This window comes from Elephas maximus, chromosome 1 (assembly GCF_024166365.1).
Source record: "Elephas maximus indicus isolate mEleMax1 chromosome 1, mEleMax1 primary haplotype, whole genome shotgun sequence".
In the NCBI taxonomy this organism is placed as follows: Eukaryota; Metazoa; Chordata; class Mammalia; order Proboscidea; family Elephantidae; genus Elephas; species Elephas maximus.
In genome coordinates, this window is record NC_064819.1 from 93,912,876 (window position 1) to 93,938,049 (window position 25,174).

The 25,174-nt window shown below is 45.3% G+C and overlaps 1 protein-coding gene and 2 pseudogenes across 1 annotated transcript in view; all 3 read left to right on the top strand.

The window, feature by feature from the left end:
- Positions 1-2,129, top strand: part of LOC126078804 (butyrophilin subfamily 1 member A1-like) — a 61,798-nt pseudogene extending 59,669 nt beyond the window's left edge.
- Positions 1-25,174, top strand: part of LOC126078794 (butyrophilin subfamily 1 member A1-like) — a 163,077-nt gene that overhangs the window by 53,748 nt on the left and 84,155 nt on the right. Inside the window, exon 2 of the mRNA XM_049889603.1 lies at positions 13,178-13,282. The gene's annotated coding sequence lies outside the window, so the exon portion shown is untranslated. The remainder of the gene's footprint in view (positions 1-13,177; positions 13,283-25,174) is intronic.
- The window catches only part of LOC126078806 (butyrophilin-like protein 1), a 47,591-nt pseudogene continuing 41,356 nt past the window's right edge, over positions 18,940-25,174 (top strand).

A 25,174-nucleotide genomic window follows, 5' to 3' on the forward strand; every position in this document is an offset into this window, starting at 1 on the left:
CAAGTATGTTAGCTAATAATAAATGTGGCTTAGGGACTACAAGGAATCTGGGTATTACTCTTAAATCTTGAACAAATCTCCAATCTTGATTGTTAGGTTTTTGCACAGGGAATACAGGAGTGTTACATGAAGTGGTGCAGGGGATATCAATCCCTTCTGTAAGAAATCTTTGATAATGGGTGGTAACCCTTTTATGTCCTCAGATTTCAGGGAGTATTGAGGAAATTTAGGCAGTTTTCTATCCAGATAAATTTGCACTAAGTTGGGCTCAGCAGATTTAATCCTGCCATTGTCTATAGAATTAGTGATCCCTAGGGAGCGGGACACATGGAGTGGGACACATGTATGGTAACATGTTCACAGGTTCTCGGACTTAGGATTTAGACATCTTTGGGCCCAGTGCTCTGCCTGCCACAGTGGTATTTCTCCTGGAAGCTTATGATGTCTCTGGGCTACTGGAGGAAGCAGATGACTAGATCCAATATTTTTGTGTTCTCCCATGGCTATATGGGTGATTTTGTTCCCACCACCCTATGAAAAAAGACACGCCGCTAGTGTCTGACCTCTTACTGTATGTACGTGTTTCCTGCTTTGAGCTTCTCTTTCTCCCTTCCTAGAAATCTCTCCATTGCCTTCTAACTTGAGTTGACTTCAACCATATCCTGAATTCTCTTCACTCATTGCTTATAGTCATTCTGTAAGTTGAGCTGAGTCAGTTGTAATTCTCTCCATTCATTGTTTGGAGGAATCTTACAAGTTCAGCTCAATCAGCTCTCGCTAAGTAAATGGAGGCCTTGGCAATTTTGATCTGTCCAATTCTTTCTTAACACAGCATAGGTTTAAATATAGTTGCTGGCTAGGAATTGTGAAAGCATAATTTGATAGCCAAAGCTGGGCAATGACCTTTTGTTCAGGTAGGTATCCAGCGTCTCAGTTCTTGGTTGTTAAGCCTTATGGTTTAGCCTTAATGGGAAGGTTGTAAAGCTTCATGGGAAGGTTGAGGGTTGTGAGTGTGTGAGAGAAAGAGAAATAAATACATTAGTTCAGTGTTTCCAAAACATTTCCCCCATAACTCCTGCATCACTCTGTTTTGCAAGAAAAGGTGCTGATCCTGATGTATAAAGTCTGCAATTCCCTGATATGAAATCTGTGGTTCTCTTGCAGATTGGCGGAAAGAGCAGTTCCAGATCTGTGAGTGACTCACGTGTTCTTTCTTTTTTCTGGGAGCTCCTTTTGCCTCCCCCATGGCTTCTGGCCCCTGTATCAGTTCTCTGTGGTGATACAGATGCAGGCTCCACTGATGGTGGTGGTGTGGGTGGTGGAGGGGATGATCAGGGTAGCTAGTGCTACACAGGTGTGGGTGATGTTTGATGTGAAATAGGTATCCCCGAGCCCCTGGAATCCAGGCTGGTCCTCAAGGGCAGTGTGATGGATCTTAATCCCAAATCAGTCCTTTTGTTCCTTCCCCTGCTTGGAGGGCTGGGAGCTTGAATCACTAGCTCTCAGTTCTTGGTGCTTAGCCCCCTCCCCATGCCACTTAGTAGCTCTGGGGGAAGGTGGTTTTGTGCCCTTGTTACGGGCCAGGGGAGGGCGTTGCATGATTCGTTAACTCTCTTTACAGGCTCTGTCACTCTGAACCCGCGTTCTGCCCATTCGAACCTGTCCATCTCTCAGGAAAAGACAAGTGTGACCTGGAAGGACATCTGTGAGAAGCTGAATGATGACAGATGCAGTGTATTGGGTCTCAAGGGCATCACCTCAGGGCGCTGTTACTGGGAGGTGGAGACCAGATATGAAGATAAAAGTCAATGGGCTGTGGGTGTCTGTAGGGAAGATGTCGACAGGAAAGACTGGTTCAGAGAGTGCCCAGAAAAGGGGTTCTGGGTTGTGGGACAGTTTGAAGTGGGATATTGTGCCTGTACTACTCCTCGGACATGGCTAAGCCTTAGGCAGGCTCCCTGCAGGATGGGGATTTTCCTAGACTATGATGGCGGGGACATGTCTTTCTACAACATGACTGATGGGTCCTACCTTTTCTCCTCTCTCAGGCTTTCTTCTCTTGGACCCTCTTTCCATATTTCATGTTTATGTTTAAGTCGGGAGACATATCCATGACTATCTGCTCCATGGTCGGTGGGCCCAAGGGGCTCCCTGTGCCCTTTAACAAAGGTCCTTCTACTTTGAATGAGCCAGTGAGCCCTTCAGGGGAGGGGTTGAGCTCTGGCTCTGGTGGGGATGGTGTTCTCCCAGGGCCTGAATCTCCATTACTTCCCCATGGCTCCAAGGCTGTGCCTCCATAGGGACACATCTCTGTTGCTGTTCCCTCACTATGGCTCTTTTTGGAGCTGGAGACTCCCCAAGGTAAAAGACTCTGAGGTGAGTGCTGGAAGGCACTGGGAGCCATGCCTTTGTGCTTTTGGATGCAGACTACTGAGGGAGTGTGTGTCTCTGAGAATTGCCAGTTCTTGTCTTGTGTTTCTATAGCTAGAAGAAAAAAAAAACTGACTTGTTTTAGCTGATTGAGTGTAGGTAGAATTTGGGTATGGGATGTTGTTTTCCTTTGATAATGAAAAATAAACTTTGTGGACATTTTATACTTTTTGTATATGAAAGAACAGGGGCTGTATCCTTCTGCAGTGTAGAGTATGTTTTATCGAACTTGATTTTGTGCAGAGTGTATGGCCCTAGTTCTATTTTGGGGGGTCTAGGCAATCTGGAAATCCTGGTGGCATAGTGATGAAGAGTTTGGCTGCTAACCAAAAGGTCGGCAGTTCAAATCCACCAGGTGCTCCTTGTAAACCCTATGTGGCAGTTCTACCCTCTCCTATAGGGCTGCCATGAGTTGGAATCGACTCAATGGCAGTGGGTTTTTGGGTTTAGGCAACTGTCCAGAAAATGTGCATATTTAAAAATTTCCAGGGAAATGGTTGTTTGATGGACTTCTAAGATGAGAGAAGTATAACATTCACTTTATGTACTTATTCTTGAATGGCTGAAACTCACCTACTTTCCCAAATCTTCTGTACATTTGTGTTACTCATGAACATACTGTGTTGTGTTAATTTAGGAAATTAAGAAGTATCTGGCTCTTCTTTCTGTCAACACTGGGTGGACTGAAGAGAATTGCTAGCCAAATTAAGATGTAAATGGACAAGAGAATTTTTAGGAGCAGGAAATTGCAGAGAGCCTTGGCGTGAGCATTGTGTCAGTTGTTAGTGTATTGCCTCTTAGTACTTCCAAGTCCAATGCTAGTGGGAAATGGAAAGCCAGAGCAACAAAAAAGGGACAGGACTATTGAGCACTGAGACTCTTCAGGAATGAAGGTGCGATCATTCCACCAGGTAAAGAACTCTCAGCAGCTGCGGTTCTGGCTGATGGTGGGGGAAAGAAGGAATGAGAAGTAGAAGAAGGAAGTCAAAGGTATCAACTCTAATTTTGTGGCCAGCTGCAGAAACAAGGAGTATAACAGCTTTGCATATTTTATCTTTTGGTTCTCATGCCTACATGTTTATTTGTACATATAGACCATTTTTTTTTCTCTCCCCTTCTTCCCTTTATTGTTTTATGTACAAGTTGTTGGTGGTTACGTTTATTATACAGAATATGATAACAGAATATCTGGTGGAACTGTGACAGAATTTAAGGCGTAAGTAATATAGCGGTGATGGATATAATGACTGGAAGTTTTTTGGGAAAATGGTGAGAACTTCTTCACCTGTAAGGATATCTTTGCCTTGATAGGTGAAGACATAGTTTTGTTGCATGGAATTACCAATGTGTGTAAAATGGAGTATATGGAAGCCGAGTAGCCAAAGTGGCTGTTATCAGTTTATTGCCTCTCATTTCCAAAGTCACACTGTCTTTGCCCTGCTTTGTGATACTGCAGCTGGACCTGTAAATATTTCTTCCTTGCAAATGGGCACGATGTTAGACGTTGTTAGAACACTGGGAATACACTGCAAAACATAGCAGAGGTGGAAAGTCCCTTCCTAGTTCTGAGCTTTTCTTCTTGATCCTATAGTTTGAAGGCCCAGTTTTGCTCACCTTTTGTTGAATTTGTCTGGCATCGCAGCATGTTGCTTTCCAGGAAGTCTTAATAACACCTGGGGTTGGGGGAGCTTCCCAGGGACTCCTGACACCAGCCCTGGCCTGTGCCATATTAGCAAACTTCTTCATCATGCAATGGCTCCCAGTCCCTCTTTTTTCAATGAGGTCTGAATGTCATACTTGGCAGGGGGCCCTCTCCCAAATTTCTTCCTTTTATGTGTTTTTTTCCTTAGCCCCAAAGGTAGTGGCTTTTCCATATAGCTGCTATTTATGTTTCGTTTAGAGCTTTCTTTTACCTCTTAGTAGTTAAGAAACTTTTACTAGTTAGCAATTTTTTTTACTCATTGGTTGTTCAATATTGTGTTGTTAAACTTCTACATATTTTATCTATTCCAGTTTTCTTTTTATTATTAAGTTCTAGTTTCATTCCATTGTGGTCCAAAAAAACGTTTTGTATGATTTCAATCTTTTTTTTTTATTATTGTACTTTAGATGAAGGTTTACAGAACAAACTAGCTTTTCATTAAACGGTTAGTACACATACTGTTTTGTGACATTTGTTACCAACCCCATGACATGTTAACACTCTCCCTTCTCTATCTGATTTCAATCTTTTTAAATTTATTGAGGCTTGCTTTGTGCTATATGATATGGTGTATGCTGGAGAGTGGCCTATATGCACTGGAGAAAAATGTATACTGTGTTGGTAGTTAACAATTTTTTGTATTAAAATTTTCTCTGTTCAGATGACTGATATGTTTTCACTCTCCTTACTGGACTCTGACTGATAGAAAAAAGAAAAAATCTTTTTTTTTTTTTTTCTGACTGATAGAAGCCTATAAACCATAATGTCACTTAGAGAAGGGCACAGAATTTCTTACAGTGTTTGGGAAAAGGTACTTAAGGGACTTAAAAATGTGTGAAAAAGTTTCACTCCCACAATAATGTCATGGGCAATATAATTATTGGGGGCCTTTTTAAGTTTTAAGTACGCTGTATCCTCTTTATGTGTTAATATAAGGAGCTATGGTGGTGCAATGTTTAAGTGCTTGGCTGCTAACTGAAAGTTCAGCAGGTCGAACCCATCAGCAGCTCTGTGGGATAAAAGACCTACTGATCTCCTCCTGTAAAGATTAGAGCCTAGGAAACCTTATGGGGCACCTGTACTCTGTCCTATAAAGTCATTATGAGTAGGAATCAACTGGACGTCACACAACAACAACAGCAACAACAACAACCTGTGTTAATATAATATCCCTTCTGAGGTTCATCCTTCAGCCAAAGATTAGACAGGCCCATTAAAGAAAATGAGACTAAATGGGCACACCAGCCCAGAGGCAAGGACAAGAAGGCAGGAAGGAACAGGAAAGCTGATAATGGGGAACCCAAAGTCTAGAAGGGGAGAGGCTTGGCATGCAGTGTGCTTGGCAACCTATGTCACAAAACACTGTGTGTATTGACTGTTTAATGAGAAACTCATTTGCTCTGTAAACCTTCATTTAAAGCAATAAAAAAAATTAGATTAAAAAGAAAAAGATCAACAGCCCAAGGCTGATTCCTTTGAGGCAGAGGTCAGACATACCTCTTCTCCACACCATCTTTATCAGCTCTGACACCAGTCACCCTCCCACAGCATTCTCTAATTCCCTCCTGAGTTCGATAATTCATTACAATGGCCACACAGAACTCACAGACAATACTCAGGATCATGGAGTGTCTTAGCCATCTAGTGTTACTATAAAAGAAATACCACAAGTGGGTGGCTTTAACATACAGAAATTAATTTTCTCACAGTTTAGGAGGCTAAGAGTCTGAATTCAGGATGCCAGCTCCAGGGGAAGGTTTTCTCTCTGTCGGTTCTGGAGGTAGGTCCTTGTCATCAATCTTCCCCTGATCTAGGAGCTTTTCAGCTCAGGGACCCGGGTACAAAGAATGTGCTCCATTCCTGGTTCTTCATTCTTGGTGGCATGAGGTCACCCCATCTCTCTGCTCACTTCTCTCTTTTATATCTCAAAAGGGAATGATTTAAGACAAAACCTAATCTTGTAGATTAAGTCCTGCCTCATTAACATCTCGGGTACCATCAGAGATGTGAATCCCGTATGTTGGGAATACTGGGCACACTGCCACTCAATGCTTTATAAACGCTCCTTGGAGAGGAACATTGGGAGTGAAGGGCATGCCACCCATCTATTCCTCTATAAACTTATGCCTGCCTAAGTCAGGTTAACAGAAAGCTGGGCCCTGAGTCTACCTGCTGCCATTTCCTCTGGAGACTGCTCCCCTGTCTTTTTCATTTGCCCCAGGCACACGAAGAAATGTCACAAAGAATGCCCTGATTGGACTTACAGCTATGCTTGTTATATGGATTTTGCTGAGAGTCTTGCTGCTCTATTAACTGGGGTACCCTCATTTGAGGAGCCAGTTGGAAGGTGCATTAAATTTGACCCAAAGGAGGTCTGTGGGTGTATTGGATAGTCTATTAGGTACAGCAGAAGAAAGTGAGACTCACATAGGAAGTCAGAAAAGGAAAAGAACTTAGCATGCACAGGTCAAGAGAGAAAACTATAGCTTTCCTCGATTCAGGACCACACAGGGAGTTGAACCCCAGGAACAAGGCAAAAACAACCCGAAATTGTGGAAGAGGGCTTATGTTTGGCAAGCTGGGTGAAGTCCCGGGGTAGCGTACTGAAGTCTTGTTGGTCAGTTTAAAAGTTTCTAGGGCATTAGAAAAGTTTTAAATCACAGGAACACTTATGCAGCATGATAGGGAAGGCAAGGAGTAATTATAGCCATTGAGAGTGGGTTATTAGATAGTAACAAGTTCCTATCATAGGAAGGTATATGAGGTATGGCTGGGATGGCCAGTTAGAAACCACAGCTGTTGAGAGGCTGTGTGACAAAATGTCAGCAACTGGGTGAAAAGGCAACTAGGAGGAATTAATGGATGCTGAGGCAGGAAATGATGTAGGCTGCAAAATGGCCTTATGGAAGTGGTTTCTTTCTGAAAGTAAAGGAGTAACATCCTAAGAACATGGGGATTTTCAATCCTGAATTTTCTACAAAACCCAACCCAGCCAAACCAAAGAAAATGCCTCATGACACAGCAACTTAAATGGTAAGGACTATTGCTACAGACTCTGGGCACGTCAGCCTAGTTTGTGTGTGAAAGGAGAGATGCCAATCTCTTATTTCCTCACGAGGCCTCTGTTCCCACAGTTTTCTCACCATTCGATCCTGTTCCAAGATGCATTTTTGGTTCATCACAGCCCTGTTTATAGCATTATGTCCATGACTATATTTTATACATTTATGTGTTTACCTTACGCACAGGGTTGTTCACACCTAACCATGGTGCAGTGCTTGAGGAGTGATGTAAAGGGTTTTTAAAGGTTTTTTGACCGTACACAATGTTTGCCCCAGAACACAACCCTTGTGTAAGATGTGACTGCACTCTATTGGCATTGCTAATGAGAAGAGTTAAAAAAATTTTTTTTTTTATTTTACTTTCTCCCCTGAAGCCTTTCTTCTGTTAATGTACTCCTTCCCTTTAAGCTTAGGACTCTTTCTCCAGTTTAAATAGGATGCTTTCATTATCTGGTCTCATAGAATCCTGTTCTTTAGCTTTGGAGCAGTTGTCTCAGTTTATAGTTAGTCCTTGATCGCTGATGTCTGAGACTCTTCCAGAATATAAGTCCCATGGGGACACTGTATCTCCCAAACCTGGAATTACTGTGCCTGGCTTATCATGGCTGCTCAAAATGTTTGTTGAAAAAAATACAACTGGTCACATTCCTCTGCTGTGTGTTGGCTGCTAGAAGTTCAGGTCAAATTCGTGACCCATTTCTAATAAAGTGTGTGTGTTGGGTATAAAGTTCCCCCTGACTTTATGTTTCGTTTGCACTGTTATTTTCCATTTTCCTTGATTTCATCTACTCATTTCAATTTTGCTTGTTGCTTCGAAAGCATTTTATGAGCTGCAGAAAATCCTTATTCACAATAAAGTAGTGTATAAATACATACAGAAGTTCCTGAGTGGCGCAAATGGTTAAGTGCTCAGCTGCTATCTGAAAGGTTGGTGGTTTGAATCCACCCAGAGGCATCTTAGAAGAAAGGCCTGGTGACCTACTTCCAAAAGACCAGCCATTGAAAACACTATGGAGTCCAGTTACGCTTTGACACACATGGGCTTGCCATGAGTTGGAATTGACTGCACGGCAAGTATGGTTTTTTTCTTTATAAATACATACATAAAGAAAAAACCCAAATAGAAATGAACCATGAACATTATAATACAAATTATAAAATGGACATAACAGATTAAAAAGAGATAAGATTAAAGCTTACAAAAATACAGATGCTAAAGATATCTGCATTCCCCATCACCCTCATGTATCCCTGAAGCATCCCTGGGCTGATGTCCCCATTCTGGTGACACTGGTTTGAAATTTGTCTGAACTATAGGGCAGGCCTAGCTCCTGTCAGGTCTCAGTCACGTGGCTGTATGACCCTGGTCAGGTTTCCTCATATGGTTGAGCCTCTGTCTTGTCAGCAGTAAGACAAGAAAAGTAAGAACTGCCTCACAGGGTTATAAACTTTTGTTGAAATAATAGTATGCAATGATAAAGAGTAAAATGGCACGTGGTGAATGGTGGGCCTGAGTGTCTGGCAATGGTCATTAGAGAGCAGTGGCCCTGCCTCAGGGCTTAAGTCTCAGCTCTGCCTGTGGAGACAGGGCTCCATGAAAAGGGAGGAAAAGGATGCCTGGAGCCATGGGCTCTATTAGAATAGCTTTTTAGGGTTGGACAGGGCCTTCCTACCTCTAGTGGGCCAGGCCTCTCTCCCTGTGATTCTCTCGGGGACAGAGGGCTAAAGGGTAATGCCTTCAACCTTTCCTCATAACTTGGTCCTCAAATTCCTCCCACCAGGCATTGCAAAGCCTACATGTGATTGGGAGAGTCAGTAAGTTCTTCACAGGTCACTGACTGCATTACTCATATAGGAAGTATCCAGGCCAGCTTGCTCTCTGCAGCTCATGTTCTTTATGTCTCCGTGGCTGGAGAGAGTGTTTAGGACCCCTTGGCCAGACATGTGTCCATTCTGGCTCCCCCAGCCTTGTATATGGCATAGCACATTGCTCTGAAGGCCCCTAACCTACCCTTTCTTTTGTTCTTCCTCTGTGCCTCCCTCCCTAACCTTTTCTTTCTTACACTATGTTTCTCTTGATCCTCTTAATCCTTTTACTCTTGATTTTGTTCATATATTTATCTATAAGTTTTATTAAATTTTTTGTATGAAGAATCACTTTCCATCCCTTCTCACTCCTTTACCTCCATATGTCTCAAGGACTGGGTGTGAGTGACACCTTGTCACCTCCCTGGAATCTCAGACTTTGGAGGCAGGGTTGACGTCCATTCAGAGGCCAGTGGGGCAGGTGTCACAGACCAGGAGGGCTCTGCTGAAGACCTCTGGGTGGAGCTGGTGCAGACCCTGACATCCAGGAAGAAGTGAGGGGCATAAGGAGGTCCCTGGGCCCCCTTTGGTTGGATATTTCAGCTATGGGGGTGACATCTGAAATGGGAAGGACTCTCCTTACCAGAGTGGCAGGTGGGCAGGAAGTTGAGGGCCCTGCTATGAATGCTGGGCCTCTGTTAGAAGCCGCTAGGCTGGAACTAAGCCCTCCAGCAGCTGGTGTCATGGTGGTGAAGAGGATAGAAAGAAAAATTTAAAGTTAAAACAAACCCCATCAGTTTGTCTGTGTGTGTGTGTATTTTTTCTTTTCATTTTTTCTCTCAGAAAATGAGCAGTCAGGATACAGTTGTTTAAAACTTCTGCTATAGTAGAAGATAACCCAGTGAACTCTTCATCTTAAGAGTGTCAAGATAAATTAAATCATATAAATTTTTACCAGGATGGACCTTGGAGAAAAGGCATTGAATTTTTTCCAAGAAGTGTTACATGTTAAAACCACAATACATTTTTACATTAACCATTGTTTTATGGTCCAGGTATTTGTCTGAAACTATTTCAAAAGCACGCAAACAAATAAACATAAGAGGTATTGCATGTCTTTTCGAAAGGAAAATATTAACCCTATTCACATTGAGATGATTTATATTTTCAGCAAGACACATCATTTGTGGCTTCTTGAACAGCAGTTACTGTCACAGAAGTTGGGAACATGATTCTGACCAGCTGGGACTGGGCACTGAAGTGTGCTTTCTGAGGTCCTTCTTGCTAGTCCCCAGCGCTCTTCAAGAGATCTAACCTATGCTCAGTCCTCCTCCTCCCAGTGTGGGAGCTCCATGGGCTGGATTCCTTGTGAGATAAGCTTTCTGGTCACAAGTAGGCATTGCAGAGTCCAAGGTCCCCTGGAGCTCCTGTTTTATGCTGACTTGTCTGGAGCTGGGGGCTGGGCTGGGCTGGGCTTGAGGCCTGGGGGTGGTGTGGGGGGCAGTCTCCTTGTACTTCTAACCCCCCTTCCTCTAGAAAGTTCCTGGATTAAATGCCCCTGGATGACAGGGTTCATGTACCACTTCGTCTGTTTGCCTCAGAGTGTTTAGCTTGTAAATTGTGAATACATATTTGACAAATTGTTGAATTTACAGCTAAATTTAGACATTTTCTCAGACGTTTTGAGTGGACTGAGGTCTATGTGAAATAACCTTCAGCTAAAATATAGGGGCATGGCTACCGCCCTGATATGGCAGCCGAGATAATGAAATGAAATAAAAATGATTTGTGTAGGCCAGTTCCTGGCACTTAGGCATTCAATCAAATTTTGTTTTCTTACTTCCGTATTTTCCTAAAAATTTTCTAGTGTCTATTACGTCTTTGTCACAGGGATTTGGGTGACAAAGTGGGTGGGGTTGGTAGATGTTTCAACTCTAAGTGCACGTGGATTTGCAGAATAATATTTTTACTCGTCTTATTGGTTACTTTTGGTTTAAAATGGTTTTAACAAAGATTCCCACACCTACGTGGGTACTGGCAAAAATGCACCTTCGGGGATCCGTTTAGGTACATCCAGAAATTCTCAGCTTGCCCACACTCGTAATGTCACGAGGCTGACTTCTGAGCAGAAATCGAGTGTTCCCACGTTTGCTCTGATGAAGACAAAAGTAATGGGTCGTTTAGAACAAACCGAAAGGCAGGATAGAGGTTGTGCTGGGTGTCTGCTTGAAAAACACTGAGAAATTTGGTTTTCTCAGGTGTAAAATGAGGCTAGTAACAAGGATTGTAAGGCTGTACCTAGGGTGATCGGTGATATTAAAGTATCATAATATATTACAGTATATGTATTGTCTGTTAATAACACATGCAATACATGGTAATAATATGTTAAATATTAACTATCAGTAGCGTGCTGTCATTTCGGAAAGGCAGGGCCACAGTCCTGGAGCAGGTCCTGGAAGCTGCTGATGTGCCCAGTGTTAAGCCCGTTCTTGCCAGGTTGTGAGGAGGTCCTGGATCACCTGTGGGACAAGAGAAGGAAAACCAGTCACATTAGTTGTTGTTCAAGGGCCTTGGGCCTGGCTCCATTTCTCAGTTGGTGTGGAAACATTTCATGTTAAGAGCCTGTGGAGACAGATCTGTGCATAAACCACCAACAGCAAAAAGACCCAGCTGTCTTCAAGTTGATTGTGACTCACGACAACCCCTTGTGTTGCAGAGTAGAACTGCTCTCCAGAGTGTTTGAAGGCTGTGGCCTTTTGGAAGCAGATGGCTAGGCCTGCCTTCTGAAGTGCCTCTGAGTGGGTTCGAACAGCCAAACTTTCTATTGTAGTTGAACACTTAACTGTTTTTGCTACCCAGGGATTTCTGACCTATGCACAGAACTGGGTGTTAGTCTTGGCTGTGCCCTGCAGTCCCTACTTCCTGAAGCCAGAAGCAAGCTGGCACATAGTACGTGTTGCACAAATGGTTCCTGAGCCTGTGCCTCTGTGTGGCCCCTCTTGCCGTTTTGTTGCTCTGATAAGCTGATTCCTCCTTGATAACAGGGAGCACTGTCCAGAGGGCAGGACAGAGTCTGCTGGGCTGCTTTCTGCAAGCTTTTACTTTCAGATGTTGAAAAGGCTGGAGAGGGGTGATTCTTCTGGTGGGAGTGCTCTGTGGGGGCCCAGGGCTGGGGTCTCTGCAGATATCTCTGTAATCATGGCCAACCCTGCTTCTTTGGCTCTCCTGGGAACCACCTGCTTCTCAGAGTTGGGAGACCCTGGGGCCACAGTATCTGAGCTGGAAGCAGAAACTGGGGCTCCCAGAACAGTTAACTGCAGGTGCAAACTCTGAGAGCAGATTTGGGGTCTGTGTGGGTCTCTGAGGCCCTGAACCTCCTGGAGCTGCTGCGCTTAAGGAAGCTCTGGGATGTGTATCAGAGCTGGAACCAGGAGAAGCAGGTGAGTTGGCTGTACAGACAGCTGTGGGCCACAGGGAGGAGCCAGGGAGCAGCCTACTGTGAGGAGGGGGCCTAGAATACCTGTGCGTTTGGGGCTGGACCATAGTCTAGGTCTAAGAAGGCTGAGGACAACCACAGAGAGGCTTGCTTCTTTATTCATTTGTTTCCAAGATGTTTATGTAGCACTTAGTAGAACCAAGCCCTGTTCTCATTACGCGTAGTAGTTTTACAAATGTAAACTCACATAATCCTCGTTACAAGCTATAAGAGAATCGAGGTAGGTACCGTTCCTATCCCCATCTTGCAGATGAGGAAATCAAGACAGACAAGTTCAGGTAACTTGCCTAAGGTGGTCACAAAGTGAGTGGCTGACCCTGGGGTAGAGCCCAGCCTTTGACCCCAGAGTCTCTGCTTTCCTGACCAAAAGTGCCTGCCCCTATCCCACATGCAGCAGGTGGTTTGGGGTCTTTTCTCTGACCAGGGCTTATGTTTTATTCTCCCCCGCTCAGTCTCCAACTGAATTCTTTTACCTGTCAGCCAGAAGTCTCACCTCTAAGATAGAAGGGGTGAGGATTAACGATCAGTGGGAAATTGATGGGCACCAGGTAGAAGCAAGGAGGGCTGGGATGGAGTTGAAATGTAGGTGAAGCAAACAAAAACAGTTAATAGGGCAGGGTGTCTGTGATGGGAGCCACTGTCTCTCTGAGGATGCCATCTGTCTCTGACGCTTCTCAGTTGACTCCCTGGTCACAGTTAAGGAGGACCCAACAAGGAGCAGCAGGAGCTGGCATGCCCACCTTGGCTGGGGACCTGTGTTAGGGTTCTCTGAACTGAAGTGAGGTAGGGGCTGTGAGAGTGATGGAGGGACGGTTTCCCCCAGGGGCACAGCTGCTTAGGAAGGAAGGGCTGGTGTCTGAGCAGTGGGACTGAGGTGTGCATGTTAGTGGGGTGGGACGGGAAGGAGTGGTTTGTTCCCACATTTACATAATGGTTGTCTGACACCACAGAGTCTCCCTAGAACAGCTGGGGGGAGCCTGGCTCAGGGTTTTCTTCTTATCAGGGTTGGTGGGGCCCACCACCCCGTTAGCATGATGAGGGTGTAAGAAGTGCTCTGCTCCTCTCTGAGGCTGTGGGTGGGCTGCCTCCTGTCTGGGGTCCCTGACTCCTGCCCTCTCTTTCTCCAGCTCTGAGGAAATGGAGGATGGCTTCAGTGGACCTCTGCTCTGCCATCTCAACTCCCTGTTGCTCCTCCTCCAGCTGCCCACACGGGGGTCCACAGATGAGTGCTCCACACCCCTCTGTCTGCGTCTCCCTGTGGTGTGTGGGAGCCACAGTTGAGCTGCTGGTTCTATCGGGAGGATGGAGATGGCGGGGGTGGTATGCTAGAGAGCTCGTAATACACTCACTAATTGTAGTTAAATATTAAAAAAAAAAAATCACTGAACCCTAAATAAGGGTAACCCCACCATGACTTCTTTATGTTCAGAAAAGCCAAATAGACAATATTTGAGAATAACTTTCTCCCCATTTCTCTGCTCCACTAGTGTCCTGAGCAAAGATGCATGCACGCATTAATTCACTTTATTCTCCCAGTGTTCACGGGCGGTCTACTATGGCTTAGGTGTTGCTCTATGAACAGAGCAGACAGAGACTCCCTGTCTTGATAGAGCTTACATTCTAGCAGGAGGCAGTGAATTCTAAATGCAATAAACCAAGTAAAACTATAGTGTGTTAGAGGAGATTAGGGCAATGAAAGAGTGAAGTAGGGAAGGTACAAGCAGTGTTGCAGAGGCAGAGACAGGAGGTCATTGGAAGGCAGTGGTGCCCAATAAGGTGGTCAAGAAAGGGAGATGTGGACTAAGAACTTGAGAGAGGAGGGGAGTAAGCGTGAGGATCTCTGGGATTAGAGTGTTCTCGCAGAAGGGGCCAGCCAGTGCTCAGCTGGCAGAGTGCCTGGTGGTTCAGAGAACAAGAAGATGTGAGTGTTGGTTGGAGCAGAGGGAGTGAGCAGGAGAGAAGCAGGAGTCGAGGTCAGAGCAGTCCTGGGGACCAACCCCATAGAGCCTATGAGTCAGTGGAGGGAACCGGGAAGCCATTGCAGGGCTTCTAGCAGAGTGGGGGCTGACATGTTGTGGCTCACACATCAAAAGGGTCAGTCTGGTTGCCATGTAGAAAATGGACAACGGGGGTGGGGTGAGGGTAGGCGGGGGAGGAGAGACCAGTCTGCTGCTGTTCTCCAGGTGGGAGATGATGGTGGTTGGGGCCAAGCTGGAGCAGTAGAGAAGATGGTTTTTTGGGATCCAGGGTGACTTGCCCTGTAGACGAGCCATGTTGTAGTCTGTTCACCTCAGAAGGCTGTGGGTGACAGGCGTGGTGTATCTTCTTTAACAAGTAGTGTTTGAGGCTCCTGGGAGCCATGGGAGTGAGGGCGGGTTTCAAGCAGTAATAGCTTTTGACTCTGAATTTTAAGTGCACATATAATTCTGTACAAGAGAATGATATGGGCACAAATAATGAAAAGTAGACCTGGGAGTGGGGAATTTCTTGGGGGTGGCTGAATGATCAGAGTTCAGGCCTAGATCTCTGGTGGCCTCTGGTTGGTTTTCAGTCCTGTTCTGAGGTGGGTCCAGGCTAGGGCTGTGGCTCTCAAAGTGTGGTCCTTGGACCAGCATATCTATATCCCTGAAACTGTTTATTGTGGTTAACTGCCATAGGTTGGCCCTGACTCATGGTGATCCTATGAACAATGAACCAAAAGCTGCTTGATATGCATGGGAAGCTAGGATTCTACGATTGACCCATCAGTGCCTTGGGGAATTCCTTGAAAATGCACATTTTGGACCTCCCTTAGATCTACTGAATTAGCAGCTTTGGGGTTGGTGTTCAGAGATTTGTGTTTTTCAACCCCCTGAGTGATTCTGATGCACACTGAGGCTTGAAAGAGTCTTTCAAGGAAGGGCCTGGACCTAGGAGACAAGGCTTATGAGGGAAGCACTTTGACATCATTTCTGGCCATGATGTTGTGGTCAGAACATCTCACGTCATTCAGCATCCTCACAGCTCATTCCTTCAGGAGTCCGTGGTCATCTCCAGTTTCCACTTGATGGTGTGTGTCCTCCACAGTCTGCCTGTATCTCCAGCATTCTCATTCTCCTCTCTTGTTCACAGGTGAGTTCCTGGTGATTGGTCCCAGGGACCCCATTGTGGCAGTGCTGGGTGAGGAAACCATACTGCCTTGCTTCCTGTCCCAGGCCGTGAATGCAGAGAATACGGAGCTGCGGTGGTTGTGTTTCAGGTTCCCAGAAGCAGTGTTCATCTATCAGAACCAGCAGAAGGAGGAGGAGATGCCCCACTATGCAAGGTGGGCCTCGCCGGTGAGTGGTTTTCTCACCTGGGGGGAGGCTGCCGTTCACATCGACAAGGTCCAGGTTTCTGATGATGGGGTGTACACCTGCTCCTTCAGAAAGGGAGACTCCTATGAAGAGGCCACTTTGGAGGTGAAGGTGACAGGTTGGTGACTTGGTCTATAAATTCTAGAGTTCTGGAGTATTGAAGTTGGGAGCAATCTCAGGGACAGTTTAATTTATCCTCTCATTTTATAGATGCCAAAAAGGAGACTCATTCATTCATCTATTCAATGTAAATAATTTAGAGCCCCTACTATGTGCCAAGCCCTGTAGTAGGCACCTAGAATACATCAGTAAACCAAATAGAGTTCCTTGCCGTTTGGAGTTCATATTCTAAATGCAGAGATAGAAAAATCACAATAAATAATTAGGTTATAGATGATGTTAGAAGGTGACAAGTTGTGAGGATTAAAGACAAAGTAGAATAGAGGAAGGGGATCAGGATGTTGACTTGGGGACTAGAATGCAGACTGAATTGGGCCTTGTCGAGAATATGCTGTCTGTGCAAATGGTTGAAGAAGGTAGGGATTTAGCTAAGTGCATATCTGGGGGATAAGAATTCCAAGAAAAGGAAGAGCCAGTGCAACGTCCCTGAGGTGGGAGTATGGCTGGTGTGTTCAGGACATACAAGGAGGCCTTATAGCTGGTGGGAGTGAATGAGGGACAGGATGGTAAGAGGTGTCAATACTGGAAAAAAGTTATTCCGAGTACTATTTGCACAGAGGTACTATTTGAGCTAGGACTGCTTTAGCTGTAAAGACTGAGGTGACGACACAGTGTTCCATGAGTCTCATCATCCTCCAGGCAAGCCTGAGCGTGTACCTCCCATGGAAATAGCAGAGAGCCCAATGGTGCAAGCAGTTTTCAAATCTTTGCTTGTGTCACATTTGTTAATTTGTCACTAGCCAAATCAAGTTACATGCCCTATCCCCAAGAGTCAGAGTGAGAGGGCACTACAAAGTGATGTGCAAATGGAGACATAAATACAAAGAAGTTGAAGACCCTGGGCTATACTTGTAATCAATCTACCACAGATAGGGCAAAATGATGAATTCTGTTCTGGAATTTTGAGTTTGAAGTGTATATGAAGAATCTTCATAAAGATAAATCATAGGGATGTGGATAAAAAGGAAGGGAATTTGGGAGACAGAGATGCTTAATTCATTTAATTTTGGAAGTGATTTAATGAGAAGCAGTTGGAACAAAAAGAAGCCAGGGAGAATGTGTGACATGAGAAGAGTGGAGATTCAAGGACCAAACCCTGAGAGGACTCCTGCCTTTAAGGAGTTGCAGGTGGGGGAGGAAGAAAAGTCCAGGAAAGAGGCTTGGGAAAGTAGTGTGAGAGGTGACAAACCAAGCAGAAGGGAAGGTTGACCAAGCGAAATGGAGCTGGTTCCAAGACAGAGTCAAGAGTACCTCATGCTGAAGTGAGACTGAGGAAGAAGGGCTGCAAGATGACTTCTGGGATGCCAAGGAAGAGATTTTTTTAAAGTCACCAAGAGTAAACTCAATGGAATAGTAGGAGAAGTCAGACTGTTGGGGGTTGAGAAGTATGTGAGAGGTGAGAACATAGAGGTGTTCATGGATTATAAAGCTTACTCTTCTAAGAAAGTGTCTTGGTTATCTTGTGGTGCTTTAACAGAAATATGATAAGTGGATGAGCTGAACAAAGAGAGATTTATTCTCTCACATTCTAGTAGGCCAGAAGTCCGAAATCAGGGCATCAGCTCCAGAGGAAGGCTTTCTCTCTCTGTTGGCTCTAGAGGAAGGTCCTTGTCATCAATCTTTCCCTGGTCTAGGAGCTTTTCCTTGCTGGAAGCCCATGTCCAAATGATGCACTCTTCTCCTGGTGCTGCCTTCTTGGTGGTATGAGGTCCCTACGTCTCTCTGCTTGCTTCTCTCTTTTATATCTCAAAAGAGATTGGCTTAAAATACAACCTAATCCTCATTAACACAACTGCCACTAATTTCATCTCATTAACATTATAGAGGTAGAATTTACAACACATAGGAAAATCACGTTAGATCACGAGATAGTGGACAATCACACAATACTGGGAATCATGGCCTAACCAAATTAATACACATTTTTTGGAACACAATTCAATGCATGACAGAAGGGGAGGAGACTGCAAAAAATTGAACATGTTTATGTATTCAGGAAAAGAAGCAGGTGGAGAAGAAGACATTAACAATAAGTGTTGGGCAAGGAGGAGTGGGAGCCCTGGTGGGCAGTCTAATGACACCCAGTTGCTAACAGAAAGTTCTGCATTTTGATCCCACCAGCTCCTCCGCAGGAGAAAGATGTGGCCATCAGCTTCCATAAAGATTGATATAGCCTTGGAATCCCTATGGGGAAGTTCTACTCTGTCGTTTAGAGTTGCTATGATTGGGAACCAAGTGAATGGCAGTGGGTAGGGAGGCGAGAGTTGAGAGAGAGGTGAGAAGAAGAGAGGAGAGGAAAGGGAGATGATGATTGATGGGACCAGGCCTTAGAAGAGATGGTGACGTTTGGTTTCCAGAGCTCAGGGGAACAATTATCCTTGAGTGAAGGAGATTTTCTCTCACTTTGTGACAGGAAGATGAAAGTAAGATCAGTTTGGATGAAGAAGAGCTTGTGGGTAATTAACGCAAAACAAAAAACAAAACCCATAAATCTCTTAATTTCAAATATTCCCTACTTCCTGGAGTGAGTTCAACAAACACTTAGTTTCAACAAAAGTTATGATCTAGTTTAACTTTTGTCCTTGAAAAGGTTTTGTAATGACGCCATTTTCTTTCTCCTAGCCTGATCTAGTGTTTTATGCTTTGCTTTATGTTTCTTGGGCTGCATTTCAAGAAAAGAGGTTTGAAAAATTCTTCTTCTTTTTTCCTCTGGGCCTGTCTTTCTACCTGTGTGGCTAGAAAGAACAGAATCCACCTTCGGAGCTCCTAAATAGTCCATATGCTCCTTTCTTGGTTTCCACTAGGGGGTGGCCTTCCCATAGAACCTCCAGATTGTTCCCTTCATGTCATGCTGCCAGGGTCCCGGGACTGCACCTGGGACAAGGCAGTCTCCTGGGCTCCACAGCTTCTCTCTTGCAGGTGTGGGCTCTGCCCCTCAAGTGCACATTGAAGAGCCGGAGGAAGATGGGGTCTGTGTGATCTGTATGGTTTCTGGGTGCTTTCCAAAGCCCCAGGTTCAGTGGAGAGACCTTAGCGGAGAGAAGTTTCTAGCTTTCTCTGAGGCCCATGCCCAAGACGCTGATGGGCTGTTCCATGTGGAGGCCTCGCTGGTGGTGAGAGACAGCTCTGTGTGGAACATGATCTGCTCCACCCTCAACCCCATCCTGGGCCAGGAGAAGATGAAGGCTATTTTCATTCCAGGTCAGCGCTGCTCCTACTCCCAACAAGACTGGACAAAGGGGACAGTGTCTCTGAGTGTGCTGGGATGGGCTGGCCTGGGTGCTCCCTGACGGGGTGTCTGGCCGGGCCACAGAGCCCTTCCTCCCCCTAGGCCTCTCCCTGGAAGCCGGCTTTTGCTGTAAGCCTGACCATCCTGGGGCTCTTCATCCTTGGGACTGGCTATTTTCTCAGGAAATAACATTCAGCAAAGGTGCAGGCCCAGCAGGAACAGAAGATTCTTCGGCTGCATAAGGAGGGCGACAGGCTGAAACCCAGGAAGGCACTGAAGGCCAGAGGTAAGGCAGGGGAGGGGCCAGGCTGGTGAGGGCAGAGCTGGTTCTGAGAGGGAACAGCTGAGAGCAGGACCTGAGCCTCTGGCTGTGGCCTCCAGGGAGACCCAGGGCCCCTGCCCAGAGCAGGCTCAGGTCTGGAAAAGGCAGCTGGAGCCGTGGAGGCTCAGATGGGTCTGGAAGGAAAACTTTCTCCACCGTAAGGTGAGGGTCTTTTTGTGGGTTCTCCAGGCACACAGTCTTTCCTTTTCTCCATGTGAGAGCTCATGCTTATTTTCTCTCTTTCAGATAAACTCCAGACAGAGCTGGGTAAGTTCTTCTCTCCCTCCTGGACTCTCTGTGTCCCTTTGGCAGGGGAGATTCTGGTCCTTAAATCACCTCATTTCCTGCGTGTTCCTTTCAGACTGGAGGAAGAAGGTTTACCAGGCTGGTGAGTGACTCTCCAGATGTCCCTGGGTCTTCCGCCCCACCTGTGCCCAGGTGTGCCCTCTCCCCGTGTCTCTCTGGCATAGACACCAGGACCCCATTCCCTGGGGGCAGAGGTGGAAGGTGTTGGGGGGAAGAATCCTGCTCCTGGGGCTGTATGATCTGGGCCTTTGCTTCCCTCCCAGTGCTGGGAACATGGGGGTGGTGCAGAGACTTAGCATGGGGGAAGGGCCGAGGGAAGCATTTGGCCCTGGGCTCAAATCCAAGAGGACACAGATGTGGTGTGGAATGACATTCCCAGGCACCACAGGTATGAAGGGCTCCTGACTGAGGCTGCCAGACAAGAGGGGGAAAGTGTTTCTGCTGATGTGTCATTGTTATTAACGTCTAATCCATGTTGAAATTGGGGTAGGGGGTGCAGATTACAGGTTGCTCCTGGGAGTGTTACCGGAATAAGTTTCTTGCCCCTCGCTGGTCAAGAATGAGCAGGTAAGACATGTAGTTTTCCACAGGAGCAAAGCTTTAATGAAGAGGCTTGCAAGTGCAGAAGGGGAGGGCCTAGAGCAACGCATACCCTCATCTCACAGAACAAAAGACAGGCCTGAGTTTTTAAAAGTTCTTGGGTGGGAAAAGATTCATGTTTATTCATAGGCACAGGCAGGGACATGTTAACTAAGGTGTGAGCTGCGCAGCAGCTTTCTAAGATGGCTCCTGTCCTGGAGGCCTCTGAGAGTTGTAGCAGGACTTATTGTGGGGTGTCATGTCTGTGCAATCTCTCCCTCTCCGGGTTTGATTGCCCCGCTGGGGCTGTAGCCCCTCACTGCTCCTGGTGGAAGGTCACACAGTGGTCACAGGTGCCTGGGCCTGGTTTTCTCCAGCTGTTTCTGAAAGGCAACTTTAAAGAAGTTTGCCAGCTATTTTTAGATACCCTGCCCCACTGTTCTGGGGAATGGCTTTGTTTCTGCACCCTGGCCCATTTCTTGTTACTTGGTTTGCAGATTTGGAGGCCCCTCTGTTCTCTGTCTTATTAAGTCTCTAGGTTCCACACTCAACGCCCTATTACCTCCCTAATAGTATAGCCTATTTCTTTTTTACTTGCTTCTCCTCTAACCACAGCAGTCTCTTGGGTATTTCTCAAAGAGGCACCCTCCGATCTCAGGGTCTTTGCTCCCTGTCTTAGGAGCTTGAATGGGGGGAGGGACAGCAACTAAGAGATTGCCCCTGGGTACTTGTTACCTTGCTACAGCCCTGGTGTGGTTGTGACCCGTGAAATCTGTCATGCATTGTGGGTTTTCTCATCCCAGCCCCGGCCCATCCACAAAGCTCTCATTCTGCACCTGGAAGCTAAAAGACGGAATCTCAGGGATTTCATTTAAGGAGCTACATTCAAAAATGGGTCATTAAGTTTAGTGGTCCAAGAATCCTCCTCTCTGGGGGTGTCAGTCCTCCCCAGCTCCTGCAGGTGCTGAAGGAAAAGTGGTGGAGGACCAGGATGAGTAAGCAGGGAAATGTGATAATACGAACTGAGGGCGCCCCACAGTGGAGGTGTTATCATCAATAGAAATATTTTTTTCCATAATGGCTCTGGCCACATATCTTTGACCTTTTTCATTTCCTTTTCTGGGGGAATGTATATTTTCCAGAAATGTATTTGCAGAAGAAGGCTAGATATAACAAGGTTTTCTTACAATTAGGGAATAATTTATATTTTATTTCCTAAAATATCATCGCACGTATTTTTTGATTCTCGGTGGAATGCTGGTAGAACAGGAGTTTTTGAGGTTCTTGAGGCACAGTTCAGCCAAGTGACTTGCTCGAAGTCCCACAGCAGCAGCAGGACGGTGTGGAACTTGAACTGTAATCCAGGCTTCCTGACCTGCGGTCATGGGAATTTCCCACCATCCCTGGCCAGCTTTGCATGCTGCAGGGGCTCATCTCTTTTCTAGCATCTGTCTCCCTCTGGATAGGCACGTATTTAGGACAGAGTGGAGGGTGGCGTCCAGTCACTTCACAGGGATTGTGGCCGAGGTCTCACCAGGGTGTGTTCCCTTTCAGCCTGGAGGAAGGCCCAGCTGTATGCAGGTAAGTGACTCTAACCTTTCTGTGGCCCTACATCCCTTCCCGCCTTGGACTTCTGCCTCAGCCTGGCCCTTCCTCCATCAGTGGACACCACAGCAGGATAAAACTGGCTTCCCTGTTCTCCTTGTTACTTAGAGGAAGAAATCCAACAAGGGGAGGGGATCACAGCATGAGGAAGCAAAGCGGCCCCAGGGCCCTTTCTCTACTGCAGGCCTCTGGTTGGGTTAGCAACACCCTCTGAAAGCATGTTGTTCACTTCACACTTCCAGTTAGTGCTATCAGTGACAGTGGAGAGTTCAGTTTTCAGGACGGACAGGAGCAGGGTAATAACTGTGCAGGTCAGGCATGGCCAGTCTCTAGAAGATTTCAGAAACTATACTTACCTGCTTAGGGGTCAGGGCTTCCTTAGGCAGTCCTTGGTTCTCGATCCCTCTGGCCCTGAGAACTCTATCCTTTTTTGGATCCAGTTTTGATTTTCCCATTTCTTCCTGGTCCTGTGAATATCGGCCTCCTCTTTGTTTCCACATGCCCTGACCCCCTGCCCTTGTTGGGTTTCTTCCTCTAAGTCTTCTTGGTTGCAGGAGACGTAGTAGCTTTAAAACAGGTGTTCTGAATCTGGGGTCCAGAGACCCCAAGATATTTATGGATGGACGCCTGCATTGGGGGTCTGTGAACCACCTGTACACATATGAAAGATTCTGTGTATGTGTAACAGGAACAAAAATGTAGTGTATAATTGTTCAGAGCCATTATCTTCCCTTTTAGGAGATTTTTGCACTTGCCTAATAGGCTCAATTGCAACTGTCTAAGAGTGCTAAAAAAAAAAAGATTTTTTTTTTTTTTTTAAGAGTGCTAGGTTGAGCTAATTAGGGGTAATGAGTGAAGGTTGCAAAAGGAGAAACCCAGAGAAGTTAAAATTGCTTATAAGAGAGAGGATGGGGAGGGAATCAGGGAAGAAAAGAAGAGGTGGGGAAGTGGGGAGGAGATAAGGAAAGTAAAGGAGAGTGTGGAAGATACCTTGTGGCGCTTTTAGTAGACCAAAGAGAGGCCAAAGAGATGCCAAAGGTCCTGTGTATGGTGGCTGGATCTGGGGAGTTGCCCAGATGATATGCAGGTCATTGGGTGCATGAAATGTAATAACTCCTGGACACTTTTTGAGCGATTTCAGTTAGGATTACATTTATTTTTAGCCATTTTTTAAATGATCCTATTCTTCATATGAAAATAATAATAAAAAAAAAGAACCTTTACATTCAAATCCTAGCACCACCATTTAGTAGCTGTGTGATCATGTACAGGTTGCTTAACTTTGTGTCTTAGTTTCTCAATGAATACAATTAGATAATGAAAATCACTATTTCATTGGGTAATTATGAGGATTAAATAAAGTAATCCACCGAAATCTTTGAGCCCAATGCTTGGCACAGATGAAGCATTCCATACATGGTAAAGGTTATTATTACATGTGCATTGAAAAAAGTCTGGGTCAGTATACATTGAAATAGTAGTAATAGCTCTCTGTGGTGGATTGGATTGTGAGTTTTTAAATTTTTAATGTGCTTTAAGTGAAAGTTTACAAATCAACTCAGTCTCTTATACAAAAATTTACGTACACCTTGCTGTATACTCCTAGTTCCTCTCCCCCTAATGAGACAGCACACGCCTTCTCTCTACCCTGTATTTCCATGCCCATTCAGCCAGCTTCTGTCCCCCTCTGTCTTCTCATGTACACTCTAGACAGGAGCTGCCCACATAGTCTCATGTGTCTACTTGATCCAAGAAGGTCACTCTTCACCAGTATCATTTTCTATCTTATAGTCCAGCCCAATCTCTGTCTGAAGAGTTGGCTATGGGAATGGTCCCTGTCTTGGGCTAACAAAAGGTCTGGGGACCGTGACCTCTGAGGTCTTTCTAGTCTCAGTCAGACCATTAAGTCTGGTCTTTTTATGAGAATTTGAGGTTTGCATCCCACTGCTCTCCTGCTCCCTCAGGGATTCTCTGTTGTGTTCCCTGTCAGGGGAGTCATGGGTTGTAGCCGGGCACCATCTAGTCCTTCTGGTCTCAGGCTGATTGATGTAGTCTCTGATTTATGCTGCCCTTTACATCTCTTGGGCTCATAAATACCTTGTGTCTTTGGTGTTCTTCATCCTCCTTTGCTCCAGGTGGTTTGAGACCAATTGAGGCATCTTAGATGGCCACTTGTTAGTATTTAAGACCCCAGACGGCACTCTCCGAAGTGGGATGCAGAATGCTTTCTTAATAGATTTTATTATGTCAATTGACCTAGATGTCCCCTGAAACCATGATCCCCAAACCCCCACCACTGCTCAGCCAGCCTTCGATGCTTTTGGTTTCTTCAGGAAATTTCTCTTCTTTTGGTTTAGTTCAGTTGTGCTTGACCTCCCTGTATTGTGTGTTGTCTTTCCCTTCAGCTAAAATATTTGTCTACTATCTAATCAGTGAATAACCCTCTCCCTCCCCCCTCTCATAACTATCAAAGAATATATTCTCTGTTTCAACTATTTCTTGAGTTCTTATAATAGTCGTCTCATACAGTATTTGTCCTTTTGCAACTGACTAATTTCACTCAGCATAATACCTTCCAGATTTCTTCACGTTATGAAAAGTGTCATGGATTCATCATTGTTCTTTATTGATGCATAGTATTCCATTGCGTGAATACACCATAATTTATCAATTCATCCATTGGTGGGCACCTTGGTTGCTTCCATCTTTTTGCTATTGTAAACAGTGCTGCAATGAACATGGGTATGCATGTATCTGTTCATGTAAAGGCTCTTATTTCTCTAGGATATATTGTAAGGTGTGGGATTGCTGGATCGTATGGTAGTTCTATTTCTAGCTTTTTAAATAAAAAAACCAAATCGATTTCCAAAGTGGATGTACCATTTTACCTTCCCACCAGCAGTGTATAAGTGTTCCAGTCTCTCCACAACCTCTCCAACATTTATTATTTTGTTTTTGGATTAATGCCAGCCTTGTTGGAGTGAGAAGGAATGTCGTTGTAGTTTTGCGTTTTCATTTCTTGAGTGGCTAATGATGGTGAGTATTTTCTCATATGTCTGTTAGGTATCTGAATGTCTTCTATACTGAAGTGCCTGTTCATATCCTTTGCCCTTTTTTAA